This window comes from Chionomys nivalis, chromosome 3 (genome assembly GCF_950005125.1).
Source record: "Chionomys nivalis chromosome 3, mChiNiv1.1, whole genome shotgun sequence".
NCBI classification, from domain to species: domain Eukaryota; kingdom Metazoa; phylum Chordata; class Mammalia; order Rodentia; family Cricetidae; genus Chionomys; species Chionomys nivalis.
The window spans coordinates 46,938,956-46,959,441 of NC_080088.1; the positions used below are offsets into that span (position 1 = coordinate 46,938,956).

General features: G+C 46.7%; 1 protein-coding gene across 5 annotated transcripts in view; it reads right to left on the reverse strand.

The window, feature by feature from the left end:
• Boc (BOC cell adhesion associated, oncogene regulated) overlaps positions 1-15,691 on the reverse strand; it is a 78,428-nt gene extending 62,737 nt beyond the window's left edge. For 4 of the 5 annotated variants that reach the window (XM_057765260.1, XM_057765258.1, XM_057765259.1 and 1 more), the window contains exons 1-2: positions 15,254-15,691; positions 11,186-11,298 (exon numbers count right to left, since the gene is read on the reverse strand). The gene's annotated coding sequence lies outside the window, so the exon portion shown is untranslated. The remainder of the gene's footprint in view (positions 1-11,185; positions 11,299-15,253) is intronic. The other variant, XM_057765257.1, reaches the window with a different exon arrangement.
• Between the last annotated feature and the right edge of the window lie 4,795 nt (positions 15,692-20,486).

Sequence of the window (20,486 nt, forward strand, 5' to 3'; positions counted from 1 at the left end):
AAAGAATAGAGTAAAGCATGTTTTCTTGGTAGCAGCAATTTCTCAGGTCTGCTCTGCTTGCTAGAGTCAAGCAAGCGCTCTCATCTAAGAGAGGCTTCCTGACTCAGCTTTAGCTGCAAAACCCTGCAGCTCATTAAGAGGTCCTGCCACGAAACACTTAAATTGTATTGATAAAAGCTGGCTGCATGCTTGTTTGTTTTCAGCCATAGCAGGAAAAAAGCTGCACTGATTTAAAATGCCAGCTTTCTGGGCCGTCTGACTTTTTCAAGGAGGCGGTCCTGACTACTGACTACGGAACTTTTGAGTGTTGCTTAATACTGTTGCAGCTTGCTTGCTGGCAAGGACCTTGAAACATTGTAGAGTTGTGGCAATGTACTTCAGCAACAAGACTGGAATGGCAGAAAGCTAAGGAATGGGCTGGATCCAGCCACCAAAGCCACGGCTTTAACCCTACTCATATTGCTCAGTAATTTAAAGGCTCATGTGGTCAGAAAAAGAGAAATATACAGTAAAAAGAGATTCAAAGACAAAGAAAACCTTTAAATGTTTTACAGTGTGTTAAAAATATATGCAGGCTAAAAGTTAAAGTTCTTAAAGTAAAAAACAAAAAAAAAGGAAAAAAGAGAGTAGTTGGGTGTCGTAGTACACACCTTTAATCCCAACACTTGGGAGGCAGAGGGAGATTGACCTCTGTGACTTCAAGGTGTGGTAGCACACACCTTTAATCCCAATGCCTGGAAGGCAGAGACAGAAGGATCTCTGAGAGTTCAAGGACAGCCTGGTCTACAGAGTTATTCCAGGACAAAGATATACAGAGAACCTGTCTCAAAAAATAAAAGTAAAAATAAACAAAATAGAGGTTAAAATAAAGCTGCACAAAGATGGAAAATACACAGAGAATCTTGATACTGTACGCTATTATGTTCTCTTTGAATTGTTTGAAAGATGAGGAAAGAGCAACATCTGCTAAAAGATATTTGTTTATAAATGCTGCTGAACTAATCCAACATAGATATTTTGAAAATCACTTGACTTTAAAATTTGGATCTAAGGACATGATGCTTTGGAAAGGAGTTTCTTTTGTTTTCACAGAGGATGAGACTCTTTGGATTGCTTCTATCACAATATGGTATGATAGACCATGCCCTCCTGAAAGGTTGCTGTGAACACCTTCAGAAAATTACTTCACTCAACTGCCAACTGAGTTGACCCTGGCACACAGGTTATCCCATAAAAGACCTGAATAACAGCGCCCCCATTCAGCAGGAAGTAGTTTGGAGAGAAAAAACTGTGCCCATGTTCCCAAATATTGTTTATAAATGTTCTTTTACATTTAAAGGGGGATATGATATATATGAATAATTTGCATCGGTATGGATTTGACTTTATTGATATAAATTTAAGGTCAATTTTGATATATATATATATGTATTCCTGATCTCGATTAAGGTATTATGATTGTGTAGTTCATTTAAAAATGTAATGTATATAGGTTGCTAATGGATAATTATCAATAATAGTCAAGCTTGTAGTCATGTTAGTTAGATTTTCTAGATGTACATAGACATATTTTAGATAGGCGTTCTTCATATCTTTCAAAGATTATAAAATATGGCATTTTAAGTGTTTTAATAACTTAGGGTTTTTCTGACAATAAGACACGTCTGCTCCTGGCAGCACCAATCTACTTCAAGAAGAAGATGGGCATCGAAGAGGCACCTTATGAAGTTTGATAGTCATTTGGGCAAGAAACTGCTCTTGCCTGGACTATTGCATAAACTGGACACAGAGAACCCGCAGAGAGAGGACTACTGAACTTGCCTAAAGGTGAGCTGATTTTTCGGGGTTCCTGATTCATGAAAGAGTCTGAGAGACATTCTGCAGGATACAGCAGATAGTGACTGAACTGCCTTTGAAATTTCCTGCTTCATGGAAATGTCTCTGAATACCACGGGCCTTTAGGCTGAAGATGGATGCCCCAACAGTACAGAGGAACTTTGGGTGACTGTCCAGGCAGCAAGATGTCTCTGTGATTTCTAGAGTTTTGTAAGTTGCTTACTTCTCATTTATTTAGGTAATATTATATCCTTCTGGAGTCTTTGATGGAGTTGAAGAATAGAAAGATAGCTATAGTTGTTTTCCTTTGTTATGATAAAATATAAAATAGATGTAAATATTGTAACTGTAATTCTTACTTGATAACTGTTTTGTTATATGTAATTTTGCTATGTTAAAGTTAAAGCCTTCCTTTTTTTTTTTTTGTTTAAACAGAAAAAGGGGAAATGATGGAGGAAGGTCATTGGTTAATTAATAAAGAAACTGCTTGGCCCTGATAGGTTAGAACATAGGTGGGTGGAGTAAACAGAACAGAATACTGGGAAGAAGGGAAGTGAGTTGAGATGCCATGCAGCTTGCTCCCCAGGGCAGACGCGATGAAGCTCCAACCCAGGATGGAGGCAGGCCAGAATCTTCCTGGTAAGTGCACCTCAAGGTGCTACACATATTAATAGAAATGGGCCAGGCAGTGTTTAAAAGAATACAATTTGTGTGTTGTTGTTTCGAGGCATAAGCTAGGCCAGGCAGCCGGGAGCTAAGTGGCAGGAATGCAGCCTGCAGCTCCCCACAACAATTTAGAGTCAGCAAATCAGATGAGACTCAAATTGCCAATGTTATAATGATGATGAAGAGGACAATGACGATGACAACAGTGGCCATCTAAGTAACTGTTAAGCTTTGATTCCTACCTGCCCCCCATAATTGGTCCATATGTTAATGGTTTAATCAACAGCCTGAGGAGTTATCAGGAGGTGACAAAATCCTAGAAGATGGGGCCTTCTAGAAGGACATTAGGTCCTTAGACACATTCCCTTAAAGTGGGTATTGGGACCCTCACCTCTTCCCTTCTCTGTTTTCTCTGGGGTACCATGAAGTAAGGAGCCTTCCTCCAGGACACACTCCCCACATCACCTCATCACAGGCCCAAAGGGATGAAGACAATTGATCAGGATCTAAAACTTAGGAAACTATAAACAAACAAATGAAAGCAACAAACAATACCCCCAATCTTTCCTCCTTTAAAAGTGATTTCCTCCTTATTCTGTCACAGTTGTAAGACACTGATAGAGATGTAGTTGGAGTCTAGCAGGCTTCTGAGGAGAGATGTGGATGCCACAGTTCAGAGTGCAGTCAAGTCTTGCTTTGATTCAGAAATCTCCAGAAGCTGAGATGTAAGTGTCTTGAGGGATGGGAACACAGGACTCAATAAATATCTGGCCAAGTAGAAGGCTCCTCTGCTGGCCACCATGGTGACAGCTTGGGGGGAATGGGCTGTGCGGTAGGAAGCCTCCTGGGACACCAGCGTAAGTGGTCACAGCTCAGTGTGAAACCTCAGAGTTCCTATGGAGTGAGGCCACAACGGGCGTCATGAGTTTTAGTGGGTGGTATTCTTCACGCAGGGAAGCCAGGTCCAAGCCCACACCACAGGGACACATGTTCCTTCTTGGCTGAAATGCAGCGATCAATGTCTCTCTGGCCCCCTCCCCTGCCCATTCCAGGGACATTAGCAATGGCATTTTGGTTAATTTCTAGTGTGAGAAAGATTAGTTCTGCTTGCCTAAGATTCCGTTTCAATTGGCCACGCACGTCCTTTTCACTTCCTGATTTTCAAAGCAGACAGGACTTAATTATTAAGGAACCTTCCTGTTCCACCCGCCCTGGAGGCTCGATTTTTTTCTGGAGAGGGGTGTGTGTAGGGGAGTAAACTGGGAGCCAAGCCCCAGTTCTACCATTGCTCTAGAGACAACATATCGGAGAAGACCCAGACCACACCAGAACTATCCTTTCACCAATAACCCTACTTGGAGCAAGACCCACCCTTTGCCTCCTTGTACCCCTGACCACAGGGTGACTATCAGGAAAGAGAAGGCCTCACTGTGACTTACACTAAAGACAATTTTTAAAAGGATCAGCGTTGGGTATTTATAATCAGATTTTCTGAGAAACTCCCAACCCACTAATATCAGAATAGAAATCAAATGCTCTGTCAGATCACACAGTCCTTTTATTTTTTTTTTTTATTTTTGGTTCACAAAAGGCAGTCCCTTCTTGTAGGCGCTACCATTTGGCACACCTATCGAAGCTATGCCCAGTTCCGCTCAGGGTTTCTACTTCTCCCCTTGGAAGAAGAGATACAAGATGTGGACAGGGTGACCCGGAATTGAAGACTGCATTCTGTAAAGGACACAGGCCCTACATTCACCCATGCCAGCAGACCCCTATCCTCCGCCTGCCCAGGTAAACTGCGACAAAGGCCAAGGTTTCCTCTGCATGGTCAGTGGTCATTGTGCTGGCCTCACAAGTTCCAGACAGCAAAGACAAACCAGCGGGCTCCACTCCGAGGGTATAAGCATAGCAAGGACAACTTGATTGAGGAGCGCTGGCCACACGCTGTATTGCATTAGCTCCTACAGTCCCAGGAGCAAACCTGGACCAGTGTGCATTCCGTGGGAGTCAGAACAACGGCGTGGCAGCCCAAAGCCATCTGAATGGAGGAAGACAGTGGAGGGGTGGATAGACTGGATCATCAGCATGGAACTTCCCACTTAATGGCTGACTTCCCAAGGCCCCTATGAGTTTTATTCCTCCATTGCTCCGAATCTGACACATCTGGCCGACATCTTTCAATGTGAGAAGAAGGTACCACCCTGTTTCAGTTCTCTGTTCACTCAGAACAGGAATGGAGCTGGGGTCTGGATTCAAATGCTTGTTCCCAGCCTTGGATCTCGGTCTTCTGAATACATCGTCTCATTCTTAACCTTGTCAGCCTGCTCTAGATGATGGTATGGTCTCCCATTCGCATAGCCCTTCTTTCCTTTAAATGTGGTTCAGGGCTAGCGTGGAGTTGGAGGAATGCCTCCCAGTGTCAAATCTGTCCTCATCACCTCTTCCCTAGTGAGCCCCTGTGATTACAGTGAACGCTGAGTACCTTAAAAAATACTAGGTTTCTGCTCCTGAACTCCTTGAGATTTCCAGTTTTCAAGGCTGGTAAGAACCAAGTACCTTTTGGTGGAAAAAGTTTCTCAGTTTCGTTGGATTTTTTTTATGTTGTGGTTGGGCTTCCTCTATAATGACCACAAAACAGGCCCCAAGACTCCATCACTCTCAGAGTTGAGCACAGACACCACTGAGGCTTAGGGTCCTATGGCCTGCCACCGCATGCTAGTGTACAAGGGCTCTACAGCTACCTGCCCGGGGGGACTAGCACTTCCACACACTCGCTCACAGCTCCAAAGTAAAACAAACAGCCCCATGTATGCCTCCTGCCCGTATGTTTACAAATGGTCCAGGAAGATCCGCCCAGCTGATACTCCAGATGTGGAACCCAAACACAGGCAGCTCCTGATAGTGCACCAGGCTGGGCTAAACTCCAGTAGCACCACAGTCTGGCAAGGCCAGGAAGAGGATAGGGAGTTAAGGGGGTCTCACTGTGGAGCCACAGGGCTCTGATCAGGAGGGAGTCAGCAAAGGGTTTGAAGCCCCTGCTTTGCCAACCTCTACTTCCCTAGCTGGTTATGCACGTGAAGCTCAAAGAAAGAAAGTCGTGTTTTAAACAGAACACTGGAAAGTGAATGAAGCCTGCCTGGGTGATCCCGGCCACCTGCTGGGTGATACTATGGACAGTGACAGGGTCAGTGCCACCAAGCAGCTAGAGGAAGGAGGGAGGAATGGTCAGGTGATCAGGTGTGAGCCACGAGTCTGTGTGATTCTGCAATGGTAGACATGGGGCATCTTATATTTGTCAAAACCCAGGAAATACAGTGCACAGCTTCTCTGCGCCTCCCAGGCAGGTGTGCAGTGCAAAAAGGAGATGCTCCATGAACTCTGCTGAAGTGCATGAAGAAGAAAGGGCGGAGGGGACATGAGACGGAACAGCTGGCTCACCTATGAGTGTGCCCCAAATCTGCCCCTTGAGGAGACACTGTTCCACGTGGTCTTGTCCACCATTTTCAGGCTTTTCCAAGACAGGCACACTAACTCCCTCCTTCACTAGAACTCCACAGCGCCTCCCTTCTGCGTGTTCCCATCTACACATGCCCCAGAAAGCATTGCCTGTGCGGGTCTAAGGATAAGTATAACTATCTGTTGACATCTGTGGGGTCGGCTCCAGGATCTTCCTAAGAATGTCCAAATCAGTGGAGGTTCAAGTCCTTTACATAAAATAGCATGCATAGGGTTTGCAGCTAATTTAATTCTCCCATATACATACAAATCATCTCTGGATCACAATAGATTGTAAATGCTCTATAAATAGTTGGCATATTTGGTTGGTTTGGGAAGGAAAGAATGGTGGTGCACGCCTTTAATCCCAGCACATGGGAGGCAGAGGTAGGCAGATCTCTGTGAGTTCAGGGCCAGTCCAGTCTACAGAGTGAGTTCCAGGACAGCCAGGGATATAGAGAAAGAAAGAAAGAGAGAGAGAAAGAGAGAGAAAGAAGAAAGAAAGAAAGAAAGAAAGAAAGAAAGAAAGAAAGAAAGAAAGAAAGAAAGAAACTAGTATCCCAGGTACCCTGGACAGGGTTGCACATCAGCAATTGGCAAAGGCAGGTTGAACCTAGGCAGGTTCCCCTGAATTAGGATGGCACACACCTTAGTTCCCGACCCTCCTGCAAAGTATTTCCCCACAGCATAGACCTTCTAATGTCTATCCCTTTCTTTAGCAAAGAAAGATCCTGCCTCGAATTCTGTTGCAAGGGTTCTTTTCCAATCCAACTCCTATGGACGCTGAGACCATTCACAAACTTTTCCCAAAGGAAGGGACAGAGCGGAGGCCTGGAAGGACCCAAGAGAGTTTCTGTTGATCAAACAGCCTCTTATTCAGAATCTTGCAAAGGAGAGCAAGCATGCCCTCGAGCCCAGCCCAACATCTAGCTAATGCCCTGGAATTTCTTATCTTTGAACTCAGGGTTGGTGAGCATAGCTGTGACAGGCTTTTCAGTTGCCAGCAGAATGTTGTCAACCTGCGTTCACTGTGCCAGGTCACTGCATACACAAAGATGGAGACGTGGTAGCCGCCACTTCATCACACCACTGTATTGCAAACCCAGGCATCCCACGTCTCTCCACAGCCAGAATATCGTGACTTCAGGCTTCCCTTGTTTGTTCAAGAAAAACAGGGAGCATACACAGCTGCTGGCATCAGGGAGGGAACTCATAAAGCAGATTGCTCGCCACACCAGGGTGAGGACCTGAACTGGGCTCACAAAAGCCCAGGTAAAGCTCAGTGTGGCAGCATGGCCTGGTGTCCATAGCAGAGGACAAAAGAAATATCCTGCTTTTACAAAGGTAGAAGAAGATGAACGCCAGCACCCTACGCTGTCCCCTGCCCTTCCCACTCACACCGTGACTGACACGCAAATGCCCACATTCACACAAATACCCATACCCACATACACCTATGTCTCACACCTACACCCACTAAAAGCTGCGAGGGTGGGGGAGCACCTAACTACATACACATCCTCTGTACCAAAACTTCTAGCACAATCCGAAGCCTGAAGGGAGTGGGGTGTTAGCGCTCCTGCAGGTAACTGCCTGTCCAATCCTTTCTGCTAGCTGCCTGCTGAATATTTGCCTTCAAGGAAGCATCTCCCTGTCAGTTACCTGTCTGTCAAGGCTTCTACTTCCTTCCCCGGGGTATTTTTCTATACAAGCTGCCACTTCTCCTGACCAAAGTGTCTACTAGGCTAAACAGCTCTCCCCTCACCCCACTGAGGGAGTGGAGGACCTGCTTGATTAGACTTGCAAAGATTCTAGGTGCAAATGGATTCATCTGGCACTTACAGCAGTGCCTAGATCCAGGCAATTCAGACAATGTCCCAGGGGAGGGGCAAGACTCACGGTCTGAGACGAAACCCGGTGAGGTTGTGACTCTCACTACGGCCTACAAAAATCCAACATGGCTGTGCCACAGAGCCCAGCGTCCCTAGTGCTCATGCGTGCACCCTCCATCTGGGACTCGACCTCTATACTGACAAGTCTCATGAAGGATCTCACCTGCCCCTGTGTGCAGTCAGTTAGAAAAGAAAACAGTTCTCTAAGTCAAGGGGCTTTGCTTTGGGGAGGAGCGTATCTGCTGTTTTACTTCTTTGAGAATGAGAGTTTCGGAGTTAGCAGACTGTAATGACATCTTGGCTCTGCCACTTACCAGCCCAGAGACCAGAAACAAGCCACTGTACTTATTTAGGCTTTTGCGCCCTTATCTGCAGAGCGCAGTGGTGAGGGCCATCTTCACAGGACTGCTGGAAGGCGCATGGATTAGGTAGTGCTGGACTCGAGGTCCGGCACACAGTGGGTGTTCTGTAAACGACGGTAACTGTCCATCTCTGGAAAAGGCCCAGGCAAGTCACTGCTGCCTCTCCTTCCCGTTGTCCACGGCTACCTCCCTGAGTGGTGGAGTAGGAAGCCTTGTGGGGTTTGCTTCTCCGAGAAGCGAGGATAAAAATCTTTGTTTTGTGAGGGGTACCTGCTGCTCGTGTGTGCTTACACACTTGTACCTAAGCACAAGGCTTTGTTTGTAAAATCGGGGCATCACAAATGAACATCATACAATGCCACCTTCAGACAAGCCTCTGGATTCTTTTCTCCCATAATCAAGACCCGAGTGGTGTGTCTGTGACAAGGGGATTGGCCGCCCATGTAAAGCCCACCTATAGAAAGGCACCTTGTTGTTCCCCTTTGGGGAGGAGAGCTAAACTCCCCCAACCCCTTTCTTTTATTGTCAAAGACCACCCAGTGGAACTAGCTGGCAAGTTGCCACAGTCCAGCAGGGTGAGAGCTGGGCTGCCGTCCCAGCCTCTATGTCTGCAACAGAAGCCTATAGAAGAAAAATCACCTGACTGGGTTGTCACCTGGGCTGACTCAGTCTTACAGGTGGCAGACCACCAAGGGTCTCAGGGTCTGAAGGAAGGGTTGCAGACCTGCCTATGTGGCGATATACAATGGAATCTAACTCCGAGTTGTCAGGCAACAAATAAGTGTACAAGTATACTGGCCCGCTACAAAGCATCCTTTCATACTGACAGAGGTAAACGGCTGTGAACAGCCAGGACTTTATGCGGTTGCGTTTGCCAAAGGAAGCACTGTGCTAACTGACGTGTTAACACATCGGCCTCCCTTGCGCGCAGCTATGGAAAACTGCTGGAAGATGACAGTCTCTTCAGAAAGAGAATCACGTGGGAGAGGCGATTTTTGAGATAATTAAGGGCAGCCTTAGCTTTCATGGAAAACCAATAAACCCAGAACCCCCAATTTTCCTCTTCAATTAGCTGTGACCCATACCTAATAAACCTCTGGGATTATAATGTTAGGTAAGCATGGGCTGGTAAAGGCCCTTGACTTAGACTAATCTAACTATTGGCAGAGCCAGGGAAAGTGGTGGTGGGGCTTTCTTCGGGAATCTATGTCTAGTCCTTTTTGAGTGGGGGCTCCCAAAGACCAGCCATCTTCAACCATCTTCACCTCCCATCCTGTGTGATGGCCAGCTCTCAGAAGCCCAGAAGGTTTGGGGGCAACTGGGAAGCTCCGTGACTTGGTTGCCCTTAAAACACATCTATCTCCCTTGCCTGCTACTCTGAGATGGACTTCAGAGTCACGTAAACCTGCTGCAGACGTTTATATATCCAGAGATATGCATGGGAGTAAATGTAACTGGCAAGCAAAATGCTAAATTCAGACACATGTTTCTCTCTCTCTCTCTCTCTCTCTCTCTCTCTCTCTCTCTCTCTCCAGGGTGTCTCTATATAGACCAGCTTGGTCTCAAACTCTCCAACTCACAGCAATCCTCCTGTCTCTACTTCCCTAGTGCTGAGATTAAAGGTGTACACCACCACATTGAACATTTCTCTAATTCTCAAGAGAAAATCTGATGGAGTTGAGAGAGGAACAAAATCATCTAATTATTCCTTTCCCCCTGAAAAATGTTCAGTGACTGATCCTAAAAACATATTCAAGACCCAGACTCAAGAGACTCTGTTTTCAATTCAGAAACCCTTTTTTAAAAATGCAAACAGAAATACTTTGGCATCCCATGTCTCCAGCGTGCTCAGTCACCCACAGAGGGAAAAATGACTTTTTAGGGAGACACTAGAGAACGACTCACACAGGCAGATGTGAACGAGCATTCCGGACTGCCGGACTGCCGGCCCCAACTTTGGCTTTGACTCACTCAGTCTGAGTTTTTGTCTCCCCTGGTTCAGGAAGTACTTCTTAGCTGATGCTTATTAGCATCAGGGTTTGCTCTGCATTTACCTTCCAGCCAGCAATGGGCTGTTGGATATTATGCACTCTCCCAGCAAACACTAGAAATGGACCCTTGAAGAATGTTGGCAAAACTCATGCCATGATGCCGGGGGCAGAGCATGTATGCAGTAAAAGGCCAATGAAAGGAGGGAGGCGCCAGCCTGGCCCCACTTCCTCACCCTCAACTTGCCTAACATGGCGCAAACACAGTTGAGAAGAATGACGCTCTCTGGCCATACTTCTCAGCGCTTGGCTTCTTTGGGGTTATTTTTCATCAGGACTGCTTACCCTGCACTCTGTGTTGCTTTTTCAACATGCTCTCTGGCAACCAGAATGAATTCATTGGGCATTATTGCTATAATTTCTTCTCTCTGCCCAATAATCCTGTCCCAAACTTCAAAGGCCTCCTTTGAAGATAAGGCCAAATTCGTCATTAGGAAAAGAGAAGTTATTCCCTTGCTATATTTTAGAAGACAGTAAGAAGCAGAATCCCTCTGGTTTTGGTGGGATAAACAATGCCTGGTACATCAGACCACAAGGCATCCACTGTGATAGCACTGACAGAGACATAAACACTCTGCATTCCTCACCCAAACCTACGCAGGACTTTTCCACAGCCAGCACAGACTCCACATCTCTTGCTTAATAATCTGTCTCCAACATATCTGGCAGGGGTTGCCCTCGGAAAGGGGGTTCACATGGACGCCACAAGCTTTGCCCACAAGAATATATAAGCTGCTAGGAAAAACCCGAAATCTACCTTCCGTTCAAAGTTGGACCCTTCCAGAACTAAGGGATGAGAAACACTGCCATCTTGGTGGTGACAGAACACGAAGGAACAGCTGACTCGCCAGGCCAGAGAGGGAAGACAAGGAGCGGAAGCCCTCACCTGTGCCTTCTGCTTCCTCTCTGCTTCCCTCAGGCGGATGTTGACAAGACTTCATGGGTCATGGAGTCTACGAAGTCTATTTCCAGACTGAAGACAAAGAGAGCTGTTTCACCCTGTGAACAATGGGAACAAACACAGTTCTGGAGTCCTTGCTGTTTATAAGTGCAGTGTTATAAACCTCAGCAATCCCTTATTAATTCATTTTATGTATAAGGAAAGAGAAGAACGTTTTTTTCCTTAACATCATAGGCCTCTTTAATTTCCCAGTTACCTACCTCCTGCTAGAACTGATGAGCAACAACGAACAATGATTATATTTTATAAAACCATTATCTTTGCATCCAGCAGCACACTTTCATTGACACTCATAAAGTACTTCTTAACAATAGATAAGCAGACCTCGTGATTCATAAGGATGCAGCCCTGGGGCGGCAGGGTAGGACACAGGGAATAAACTCATCAGAAATCAATGGGCGCTGTATGTGGTCAGCCAGAACAGAAGGTTTTAGCACCACAGAGTGGGATGGAGCACACAGAAAAGGCTGAGTGGCAGGTGAGAGAGAATACACGATGGGTAATGGTGAGGTGGTGACAGGTGGGCAGTGGGGATTGTCAAGCATGGTGGCAGTGGGAATGAAGAAGGGACGGCAGCACAACCAAAGAAAGAGCAAGGAGGACAGGGCGAGAGTGAAGAAGGAGGCAAAGCTGACGGATGCAGGGACCGAGGGCAGTGTGCCTGGAGTTTCAGGGCTGGTGCGTGAAACACATTACCACCTGAGACATCCTATAGCCCCCCGCCCCCAAACCGAATCCTACCTCCTCACTCACACCAATCCTGAAGGACCCAAAGGCAAAATTCCTCCCTAGGAAAGCTGCTGTAAGCATGGATTTCTAGATGCAAACCAAACATGTTCTACCAGCTCGCCTACTCCAAATACTTGAGTCCAGCTTACCAGTTCTAGACACGTTACAGGAGAGCACAGTTAGGATTTGATTGATTCCCTCAACATTTATTCAATAATCAATTTATTCCATGAACAGCAATGTGGTGATATATATGTGCTCTCTGTGAGTCTTTGGTCACGCTGTAAAGACACTCCAGAGATGTCTGACGACAACTGTCTACACTTTCTTCACAGTCGCGGGAAGCACATATGTGCAAAGGAAAAGTGAGAAGATGGCCATTGGATGGGACGACGGGTAGTTATCAAAACATTTTTGCAAGTAGTAGTAGATGTTTATATAATCAGCAAAAACTGAGGGGAGCTGCTCTTTGACGAAGAAAACTGACTCTCCTGGGAGAAGGAAGCTCCCAACTTGGTGTCTGATGCACCATCAATATTTGGTGAATGTAGAAGTGACAAGAAATTACTTATGCTAAACGACATGTAGTTTTCAAAATGGAAGCATATCTCCTTCCTTTCTCTCTCTCCCATTTCCATTCTTTTCCCCAAAAAACAAGGGAGCATGGAGTATGGAGGAATGAAAGCAAACTCCCAACGTATAATGACATCTTTTGAAGCCTGGTCAACTCTTTCTTATTCAGAGACCAGAAAATCGTAGGCAGTAATTACCTAGTGCAGTCGGGTCTTCAGCTGTTGTTGGAAAGACACCGACAAAACTCTAAGTCATTAAGCATATCAGTGACTGCTGAAATTTGAACCCAGATCCCCCAGAGCCCTTGGAATACTATGATCCTTGGGCTCACTTCTTGCCCTCTTCTTAAACCCCAGGAGCCCATGAGGAAGTCAACAGAATTACTTCATGAATAATCTCCTATTCACATCAGGCCATGGAAACCACTGAGAGGCCTCTGAAGAGAGCAGGGATCTCAGGCCACTGAAAAACACTTCAAAGACAGTAAAATCTCTGGACCCATTTGGAGGATGGAAAGGGACATAAATTATACCCTTTATCTTGAATTGGCCAACCAGCTAGCAGCTAAGCAGGTTCCTCTCAAGGTATCCACCTAGACTCTTCCTCCCCAGATGTGGTCAAAGAACTTGCCCATCCTGGACTCTGCTAACATCCACTTCCCCCCCCAGTGAAAGTCACTTGCAGCGCTGTACCTCTGAGATATCATAAAAATGGGTCAAAGGGCAGTGTCTGATGTCTCAGTCCTTGGATTTCATAGGTATAGGCAGCCTCTAACCAGTTCCTGAAGGGACAAATCCTAATTCTCCACACGGGCTGGCAGCATCAGCCACGAGGCACAGCGAGAGAGCTATAACTTCTTTTATTTTTTTCTCTTTGCAGAAACTTGCTCCAAAAACTCATCGAGCCGGGAAATCATAACTCTACTGCTGTTTCCACCTCAAACTCTGTCCCGCTGACCCGAGAGTGCTTCAAGATCACCATGGGAACCTCCTGGGTCTCAATTATGAGACCATTAAAAAGGGCCAATTATAAGACCTCAGAGTGCTCCTGGGAAACCTGTTACACACCTCAAAATGGCCAACCTCTTGCCCCGAGCCACTTTAAAAGCTCAAGAATCAGGCCATCCAGATGGAAGGGCATCTGAGCCCCTCACATTGGTTCAACAGGATCTTTTAAACGTTTTCCACACTATTCTTGAGAAAATGGAGATACTATTTGCCAAACCAAAGCTATAAAAAAAGAAAGAAAGAAAGAAAGAAAGAAAGAAAGAAAGAAAGAAAGAAAGAAAGAGAAAAAGCAAGTCACCGCAGCTCTGGGCTGCTTGCTTAGAATTAGCACCCAGTGGTAGAATAGCTCAAAAGTGCTTACATATTCAAGAATTCTTAAAGCTACATTCATTAAAGGTCCATGCTTACAAAAATCTGTACAACAAAAAGCTAGGTGACAAACGTGCTGGCAAGACCGGCCTGAAACAGAATATTCGTGTCACTTAATCCAGTAAGAGGTAACTACAGTTCAAAAAACTTGCAGGGAAGGACTAGGGAACCCAGAACACCTCACCACACCCAGAAAGTGCCTGTTTGGGATCGCTGCTACGTGGTTTGCATATTCTTAGACATAGCTGCCACATCTCGAGAGGAGCACAACACTTGTTTCAAGAGATTGGGCCTGGGTCATCTCCATATGTCAGCAAAATCACCTCCAATGTTCCCTTAGTTCCCTCCGCCTCAGGTCTGCCTGCCTCCCCCGCACCCCCTCCCCATCTCTTTTCCACCTAGAAAACCAACCGACAGGCCCTTCCAAAGCCAGAAACAAAATCTCCAGAACACAATCCCAGTGGAATACTACACACACACACACACACACACACACCTCTTGCTGATCCTTCAGCCCCACAAACACCTCTAGATACCAATTCAGTATCCCCGACCCACCGTCCAGTCAAGGGGATTCTTTGGGGGCAGTTTAGCTTTTGGTCTTCTTTGGTCCCTTATTTAGAAATAGTTTTTCCTTTCAAAACGCTGGTGGTAACTTTCCTCCCAAAGAGGCAAATGGGTGTTGGGTGTAGACTTGTTCCCATCGCCTGGCTGGGCAGCCGGGGCACAGTGTCAGCCTTCGGGGTAAGTTTGGGAAGATGTCCGCGCCCTCCTACCACCGGAGCTGCTTCCGGAAACCGCGGGACCAAAATCACCCAGACCGGGCTAGAGAGCGAGGCGCGGCGGCCCTGAGCCGGGCAGCGGAGCACGAGCAGCGGCGGCCCCGGGAACTTCGTGCAGCGTCAGGCCCTGACACTAGCTGGAGCCAGTTGAGCGCTAGGAGCCCCAGTCGGAGCCCAGGTCAGCAATCGAAGCTTAAACCCGAGCCCAGCTCAGCGCTCTGAGTCCCAGTCCGAGCCCCAGCTCAGTGCTCGAGCCACAGCCCAGGGATTCAAACCCCATCTGAGTCCCAGCTGAACACCCGGGGCCTCAACTGAGCCCAAGCCCGAATCCCAGTCAAACACTAGGAGTCCCGACCCGGAGTCCCAGTGGGAGCCGCAGCCCAGCGCTCGGAGCCCGCGCCGGGCAGCAGCGCTCGCAAGAGTCGACCGCATCACGGGGCGGGCGGCCGCCTCCCACACGCCTCCAATCCCCAAACCAACAAATAAACACAACTTTTTATGAAAAGAAAACAAACTTCAGTGACACGACTCACCTCTCCAGCAGCCGGAGCCTGGGAAGAGAAGGCCGGGGCTCCGGGTCCCGCGTGGCGGCGCGGAGAGGGCCACACGGCCCCGCGCAGCACCGACACACTCGCACAGAGCGGTGACACACGGGGACACACACCACGGGAGAGTAGCGGCAGCTGGAGCAACAAAGGAGCCCGGGACCCAGAAGTTGCACGCCGAGAAGGAAAGGCTTGTGTGGCCGCGGCGAGTACGAGGTGCGAGAGTGTGTGAGCGCGGCCGGAGCTGACACCAGCGAAACCCAGCTCAGGGTCCCCACTGCAGGAAGCGGGAGCCGTGGTGGCAGCAGCGGCAGCTGGAGGACAAGGCAGGAGACGCCGCGCACAGCGCACCCAATCCCTCCATATGGAAGACGCTTTTTTGGATGACTGAACTTGCAAACAATTCCTTCTTTTGCTTCTCCTGCCTAGGAGCCTCCCATTACTGCTCGGGGAGGGGAGGGGAGCCGAGGAGGCGGGGAGGAGGGGGAGGAGCGAAAGGGAGCAAAGAAAAAGTCTTGGAAAGGAAACTGGGGGAAAACACACACACACACACACACATGCACACACAGTCCCCCTAAACTCTACGAGAATTTCCCCCTTAACGCCTACTTTCTTTGCTCCGCCTTAGACTTACTCGGTCCTTCCAACTTCGTTCCCTTACCCACACCGAAAATGCTTTCCCCCACTCGCGGTGCGCCTTCTACTCTGCTTAGCTTCACCTCGGACCCTTCCTCTGGTCAGCACAACCCTATAGCCACCAGTCTATCCTCCCCCAGCCTTTTTCTATCACCCACCTCTCAATGTCTTTTTCATTCTGAAAAAAAAAAAAAGAAAAGAAAACCCTGCCAGATAAATAAGTAAAAACAAAAATCACAATTAATAAAAGCGGGGCGCCCTCCCCCTCCAAAAAGTGGGGGCGGGACAATTAGGGAAACGATAAGAGACCTCATCAAGGCAAAGCTATAAGGCAACCTTCCCAGACTCTCTGGGTTGGCTGGGAAGGGTTTGCCAGGTCCTTGGCTTGACCTCCATTCGTCATCCTAGGGAAGGGGGTTGGGGAGTGGTATCGCAGAGTTAGTTCGTTACCTCTGTGATGGTTGGACAGAAAACATCCACAACAGTTTTCAAACCCGTTGTAGCAGAACTTCTTAGGACAAATTGTTACAACCCAGATGGTTAGGTTCCAATTTCTGATTCAGTAAGTCTGTGCTAGGCAAGAATGACTCGAATTTTCAGGTGATCTGATCCTGCTGGTTCCTCGGGTCCACATTAAAAAAAAACAAAAACAAAAACAACAACAACAACTCTTTTCCACAAGTTCAATGCTGAGTTAAGTTGGCGACACCAAGTAAGAATCCTTCCCTGAGGATGAAGCAGACTCTGTAAGACTTCGTTATGTCTCATACTTCAGGAGTTAAGCCATTTGTCAAAGTCACGGTCCAAGGTGGAGAGGAGGCGGCCCTTGGAGTGGGTCTGCTAGGGAAGACAGAGGTGCTGTCCCTGAGCAGAAAGGTGGCTTTGGGACTCAGCCACGGTGACAGAAAAAGTCACTTAAATTTTATAGGCCACGATTTTGCTTTCTGTTGTTTTTTGTTCTCATCAGTTAAAAAAAAAAAAAAGTTTATGTTCAGCACATGATTTTAATTGAATCAGGAGGCGGGAGAGAAAGAAAGATTCCACGTTTTCTACTAGTCTTTCCTCCTGTGTTTGCTACTTAAAGGAGAAGTCATTTTCTGCACTGATTTATCTGACACATCTGCCTTCCTCTACATGCCTAGATTGTTGGGCATATCCCCTGTGGCTAAGTGGATCAAGTGGATGAAATCTTTTTAATAAGACATCGAAAAGGCTCTGAGATCCCTCTTTGACACTCCCGCCGGCAGCACCCCCCATAGGTGGACACTTCCCTCTTCTCTTTTAATGTTCATCAGTCTTGGAGAACAGCCTCCAAGATCCATGTCTCCCCCTGTTCAGTGATGATGTGAGCTCCTGTCTTCTTGCTGTCTTTCTGTGGCGCAATGAGGCCAGAATCACCTGCGGACCACCCTGGGAGCAGAACTCCTAATCCCCAAAGGAAGGGATCGGCAACACCCAGTCTTCTACTATTGTGCAAACCACCTTTCCCTAGAGCCCCGAGTAGGGGAATTGTCGCTTTATTTAAGTTTTTAATTTAATTTGTTTTTTATATGTTTGGGTGTTTTGCCTTCATGGACATCCATATACCACATACATGTCTGGTGTCTGTGGAGGCCAGAAGAAGGCCTTGGATCTCCTGGACTTGGTGTTACAGACAGTTGTAAGTTACCATGTGGGCGCTGGGAATTGAACCTGAAACCGCTGAAAGAGCAGACAGTGCTCTTAGCCACTTAGCTATTTCTCCAGCCCCAGCTTTTCAAAGATACTTTAGAAGTACCAATCCCATCAGCGATGGTGGGATCCAGGAAGAAAACGGCTCTTGAAGTTCTCAGATTTCCATCCCCTACATATATGATCCATTGTGGCTTAGCGCCTCACAGATATCTCCTACCCCTTCCACTTAGTCTTCTCTTAGGACACCCAATTATTTCCACTTTGGCCTTAGGTCCACACAGTCTTTGCATTCCTAGCCAAAGCATCTGTCCTTGCCAACACTGTTTAGCCAGGAAAGGGATCCGTGGCCTTGTACCTCCCCCAGGCAGGCTGACCACCATGCCCACTGACCTGCACTATAATCGAGGCAGAACTTAATGGAGAGGATTTAGCTTTGTCAGCAGCACCAGGCCCACTGCGGGCACCTCAGATGTGTTTATTGTCTTCCTGGATCTTTGCATTAATGCACTGTGTTTATTTTCATAGCTTCAGCGGGCATACTGTATCTCCTCACTCCCCACTGCCCAGAGCATATCATCCTCCCTTCCTCTGTCAGTCTCTGCCTCTGTCTCTCCAGCCCACTCCCCTTCTCGGTGTTGGATTTTCTTTTGTTCTGTTTTGTTTGGTTGGTTTTGGTTTTTTCCGGACAGGGCTTTTCTGTGTAGTCTTGACTGTCCGCAACTCACTCTGCAGACCAGGCTGGCCTTGAACTCAGAGATCTGTCTGCTTCTGCCTCCCTGAAGACAAAGGCGACAAAGGCTAGTACCACCACACCAGACTCTGTGAGTTTCTGAACCCACTCAGCCTCACCTTAATCCTCTGGCCATCGTGTTAGATGAACTGCGATTTAATAAAACGCTCTGCTATGCACTCTGTTTCTGGCAGTTTACCTCTGGCGTCCTGCTTTGGAGGGAAGCATTTAGTCCTATTTAATAATAAATTATTAATTTATCCTGCCGGGAAGTGGAAGGATAGGCAAGGACTGCACATTGGCCACCGACATTAAACTGTGCAGAAGAAGCCAGGAGTCCAGCGAGCAATGTTGCTCCCCTTTTGGTGGGCTGCAGACTCTCCCACAGATCACCTAAACGAGGACTCCTTAGTCACAGAGTTTCCGTAGGAGAGCGTGTTGAGAGAACCGCCACGGTACAGACAAAGAGTAACAGGGAACTTGCTAGCTATTCACTTTGTTCTCACATTTTTCTTGATTACAAAATATGTGCACTGAAGAAAATTCAGACTACCAAAAAACCCAGCAGGGGTGTTACCGCCGCGGTAAGCCTATTATCCGATGGTTTTAGCCATTTTTTTCCTATTTGTCTTGTTTCTCATCATTATGTATTCCACACTGAGTAGATGATTTTTTATTGAATCAAAAGTCAGATTATCTTTAAAGGATAATATAAGTCAGAGAGATTCATTCAAAATCTACATTATCCTTTTTCTTATGCATTGACAATTCAGGTAGAAGCCAGTTTCTTCATATCTTTCCAAACTGAGCTTCTTGATTATTTATTTATTTATTTATTTTAAAGACAAGGCGTCCTGAAACTCATTACATAGACTGTAGTCCGGGCTATCCTTGAACTCACAGAGACCCTCCTGCTTCTGTCTTCTGAGTGCTGGGATCAAAGGCGTGTGCCACCACTGCCGGGCTGAGTTTGTTGGTTTTTAACTTTACCAGTCTAACACAACTATTTCCCCCATGGTTTTAAGCTATCTTCAAAGTTTGATTTCAACAGCTGAGACAGAATTGCAGCACAAAGATTATTTGTTCAGTCGTTCTTGTTTTCATACATTCCAGAGGCTTCACTTACATTGTTCTACATTACAGTTTGACTAAAAGTCTTACACAAAGCTTTATGATTCTGATTATTTTCCTAATGTGAACTTCTAGAAAAATTTTGGACCAGTTGATAGGAATCACCTTCTAAATGCCACTGTTGCTTCTGTCAGTATTCTAACGGTGAGCTCCAGAAGCCTCCTGGAGAACCATTTCCAACTCTCTGGTCATTTGAATCAAAAACAACAGTGACATCATTAAACACAAGTCCCGAGTGGAGACTTAACTGAATTACCCATTTTGGAGGATTGCGCTCACCAGATAAGGGTAACAACTGCCAAGCAGGCACAGTGAAGACCACACTCAAGCGTGAGAGTTGAACAATGACTTCCCACTACCTCGTGGAGCCTGGTTCTGTTCTTATCTTGTTTGACCTTCCCAATATCCTTCTAAGAAATAAGCAATTAACCACTGAACACTTTCCTCTCCCAGTCTCTGGGAAAGATTTTGTGTAAAATCCCCACGACAACTCACAACCTATCCATGTGGCAGCTCATAGCTGTCTGTAACTCCAGTTCCTGGAGATTTGATACACCTCCCAACAACCTCGCTTCCGTGGGCACTGAGCACACAGGTGGTGCACAGACATACATACAGGCAAAACACTTACATAAAATGACAATACATAAATCTAAAAATATTTTTTAAAGACTGATACATTTAAGCTGGGTGTGGTTGCTTATGCATATAATTCCAGCACTCTGGAGGCTGAGGCAGGGGGATTAAGAGTTCTTGCCCCAAACTGGCCTAGCCGGTGAGATCATGTCCAGAAAGAAAAGCATATTTAATAATGCCTGAAATTTGGCAAGCCATTAAAGAATCTTTAATGGGTTTTCCAAGGAGATGCATCAATGTACACTCCAAGAACCAAAGCATCTTACTAAGCATAAATAACTTAGGAGCCTAAGAGTTGGGCTTGGAGAGATGGCTCAGCAGTTAAGAGCACTGGCTGTTCTTCCAGAGGACCTGGATTCAATTCCCAGCACCCACATGGCAGCTTACTGTAACTCCAATTCTAGGATATCTGAC